The sequence below is a fragment of the Ochlerotatus camptorhynchus genome, unplaced genomic scaffold, assembly GCF_037179485.1.
Source record: "Ochlerotatus camptorhynchus isolate MF236.1 unplaced genomic scaffold, CSIRO-AGI_Acam_v1.1 ptg000494l, whole genome shotgun sequence".
In the NCBI taxonomy this organism is placed as follows: Eukaryota; Metazoa; Arthropoda; class Insecta; order Diptera; family Culicidae; genus Ochlerotatus; species Ochlerotatus camptorhynchus.
In genome coordinates, this window is record NW_027040979.1 from 986,191 (window position 1) to 990,755 (window position 4,565).

The following is a 4,565-nucleotide window of genomic DNA, read 5'->3' on the forward strand; positions in this document are numbered from 1 at the left end:
GAAATCACTCTATCTCAAACAACAAACATCAGATTGGCCTGAAATTTTTTCTACAAGTAGAAGTAATTACCATCTGCCTTCTGTGGAAATTTCAGCTTGATGAGTTGAGCCGTTAATTTTTAAAAAATAGTGATAGGTTTATTACACAAAAAAGTATAATTATTCCACAAAAAACGTAAAACGGGGAAATCACTCTATCTCAAACAACAAGCATTAAATTGTCCTGAAATTTTTTCTACAAGTAGAAGTAACTACCATCTGCCTTCAGAGAAAATTTCAGCTTGATGAGTTGTGCCGTTAAAAATCGGGGAAATCACTCTATCTCAAACAACAAACATCAGATTGGCCTGAAATTTTTTCTACAAGTAGAAGTCATTACCAACTGTCTTCTGTGAAAATTTCAGCTTGATGAGTTGAGCCGTTAATTTTTAAAAAATAGTGATAGGTTTATTACACAAAAAAGTATAATTATTCCACAAAAAACGTAAAACGGGGAAATCACTCTATCTCAAACAACAAGCATTAGATTGTCCTGAAATTTTTTCTACAAGTAGAGGTCACTACCAACTGCCTTCTGTGAAAATTTCAGCTTGATTTGTTGTGCCGTTAATTAAAAAAAAATCGTAATAGATTTATTACACAACAGTAAAACAGGCAAATCGCTCTATCTCTAACCCCAACCTTCAGATTGGCCTGAAATTGTTTCTACAAGTAGAAATTATTGCAAACTCAACCATTATGGAGTAGTCACTACAAAGCGCAAAAAAAAAAAAAAAAAAAAAAAAGTTTAGATTCCCTAACACAGACATCAGATTTCAGGTGTTAAGACTCATTGCCGTGTCTCATGGGGAAACTTTGAGCCAGGCTTCCCCTTTTTAATAAGGTAGTTTCTACGCCGATTTTTTTTTCGATTCTAAACCCAATCACCCCGTTTGCAAGCAGGTTGAACGTTACTAAGAACAACCAACAATCCGAGATGGTTTTTAATGTCCTATATGAAGACTGCTTTTCTTCTGTTAAAAATCTTCAATTAATTTTTTCCACAACAAAAGTAAACCGGGGAAATCACTCTATCTCTAACCCCAACCGTCAGATTGGCCTGAAATTTTTTCTACAAGTAGATGTCATTACCATCTGCCTTCTATAAAAATTTCAGCTTGATAAGTTGTGCCATTAATTTTTTAAAAATAGTGATAAGTTTATTACACAAAAAAGTATAATTATTCCACAACAAACGTAAAACGGGGAAATCACTCTATCTCAAACAACAAACATCAGATTGGCCTGAAAAATTTTCTACAAAGAGAAGTCATTACCAACTGCCTGCTGTAAAAATTTCAGCTTGATGAGTTGTGCCGTTAATTTAAAAAAATAGTGATAAGTTTATTACAGAAAAAAGTATAATTATTCCACAACAAACGTAAAACGGGGAAATCACTCTATCTCAAACAACAAACATCATATTGGCCTGAAATTTTTTCTACAAGTAGAAGTCATTACCATCTGCTTTCAGAGAAAATTTCAGCTTGATGAGTTGTGCCGTTAATTTTTAAAAAATAGTGATAGGTTTATTACACAAAAAAGTATAATTATTCCACAACAAACGTTAAACGGGGAAATCACTCTATCTCAAACAACAAACATCAGATTGGCCTGAAATTTTTTCTACAAGTAGAAGTAATTACCATCTGCCTTCTGTGAAAATTTCAGCTTGATGAGATGTGCCGTTAATTTTAAAAAAATAGTGATAGGTTTATTACACAAAAAAGTATAATTATTCCACAAAAAACGTAAAACGGGGAAATCACTCTATCTCAAACAACAAACATCAGATTGGCCTGAATTTTTTTCTACAAGTAGAAGTAATTACCATCTGCCTTCAGAGAAAATTTCAGCTTGATGAGTTGTGCCGTTAATTTTTAAAAAATAGTGATAGGTTTATTACACAAAAAAGTATAATTATTCCACAACAAACGTAAAACGGGGAAATCACTCTATCTCAAACACCAAACATCAGATTGGCGTGAAATTTTTTCTACAAGTAGAAGTCATTACCATCTGCCTTCAGAGAAAATTTCAGCTTGATGAGTTGCGCCATTAATTTTAAAAAAATAGTGATAGGTTTATTACACAAAAAAGTATAATTATTCCACAACAAACATAAAACGGGGAAATCACTCTATCTCAAACAACAAACATCAGATTGGCCTGAAATTTTTTCTACAAGTAGAAGTCATTACCAACTGCCTTCTGTGAAAATTTCAGCTTGATGAGATGTGCCGTTAATTTTTAAAAAATAGTGATAGGTTTATTACACAAAAAAGTATAATTATTCCACGTTAAACGGGGAAATCACTCTATCTAAAACAACAAACATCAGATTGGCCTGAAATTTTTTCTACAAGTAGAAGTAATTACCATCTGCCTTCAGAGTAAATTTCAGCTTGATGAGTTGTGCCGTTAATTTAAAAAAAAATAGTGATAGGTTTATTACACAAAAAAGTATAATTATTCCACAACAAACGTAAAACGGGGAAATCACTCTATCTCAAACAACAAACATCAGATTGGCCTGAAATTTTTTCTACAAGTAGAAGTCATTACCAACTGTCTTCTGTGAAAATTTCAGCTTGATGAGTTGTGCCGTTAATTTTTAAAAAATAGTGATAGGTTTATTACACAAAAAAGTATAATTATTCCACAAAAAACGTAAACGGGGAAATCACTCTATCTCAAACAACAAGCATTAGATTGTCCTGAATTTTTTTCTACAAGTAGAAGTAATTACCATCTGCCTTCAGAGAAAATTTCAGCTTGATGAGTTATGCCGTTAATTTTTAAAAAATAGTGATAGGTTTATTACACAAAAAAGTATAATTATTCCACAACAAACATAAAACGGGGAAATCACTCTATCTCAAACAACAAACATCAGATTGGCCTGAAAATTTTTCTACAAAGAGAAGTCATTACCACCTGCCTGCTGTAAAAATTTCAGCTTGATGAGTTGTGCCGTTAATTTTTAAAAAATAGTGATAGGTTTATTACACAAAAAAGTATAATTATTCCACAACAAACGTAAACGGGGAAATCACTCTATCTCAAACAACAAACATCAGATTGGCCTGAAATTTTTTCTACAAGTAGAAGTCATTACCATCTGCCTTCAGAGAAAATTTCAGCTTGATGAGTTGTGCCGTTAATTTTTAAAAAATAGTGATAGGTTTATTACACAAAAAAGTATAATTATTCCACAAAAAACGTAAAACGGGGAAATCACTCTATCTCAAACAACAAACATCAGATTGGCCTGAAATTTTTTCTACAAGTAGAAGTAATTACCATCTGCCTTCAGAGAAAATTTCAGCTTGATGAGTTGTGCCGTTAATTTTTAAAAAATAGTGATAGGTTTATTACACAAAAAAGTATAATTATTCCACAACAAACGTAAAACGGGGAAATCACTCTATCTCAAACAACAAACATCAGATTGGCCTGAAATTTTTTCTACAAGTAGAAGTCATTACCAACTGTCTTCTGTGAAAATTTCAGCTTGATGAGTTGTGCCGTTAATTTTTAAAAAATAGTGATAGGTTTATTACACAAAAAAGTATAATTATTCCACGTTAAACGGGGAAATCACTCTATCTCAAACAACAAACATCAGATTGGCCTGAAATTTTTTCTACAAGTAGAAGTCATTACCAACTGTCTTCTGTGAAAATTTCAGCTTGATGAGTTGTGCCGTTAATTTTTAAAAAATAGTGATAGGTTTATTACACAAAAAAAGTATAATTATTCCACAACAAACATAAAACGGGGAAATCACTCTATCTCAAACAACAAACATCAGATTGGCCTGAAAATTTTTCTACAAAGAGAAGTCATTACCACCTGCCTGCTGTAAAAATTTCAGCTTGATGAGTTGTGCCGTTAATTTTTAAAAAATAGTGATAGGTTTATTACACAAAAAAGTATAATTATTCCACAACAAACGTAAAACGGGGAAATCACTCTATCTCAAAAAATAAACATCAGATTGGCCTGAAATTTTTTCTACAAGTAGAAGTCATTACCATCTGCCTTCAGAGAAAATTTCAGCTTGATGAGTTGTGCCGTTAATTTTTAAAAAATAGTGATAGGTTTATTACACAAAAAAGTATAATTATTCCACAACAAACGTAAAACGGGGAAATCACTATATCTCAAACAACAAACATCATATTGGCCTGAAATTTTTTCTACAAGTAGAAGTCATTACCATCTGCCTTCAGAGAAAATTTCAGCTTGATGAGTTGTGCCGTTAATTTTAAAAAAATAGTGATAGGTTTATTACACAAAAAAGTATAATTATTCCACAACAAACGTTAAACGGGGAAATCACTCTATCTCAAACAACAAACATCAGATTGGCGTGAAATTTTTTCTACAAGTAGAAGTCATTACCAACTGCCTTCTGTGAAAATTTCAGCTTGATGAGATGTGCCGTTAATTTTTAAAAAATAGTGATAGGTTTATTACACAAAAAAGTATAATTATTCCACAACAAACGTTAAACGGGGAAA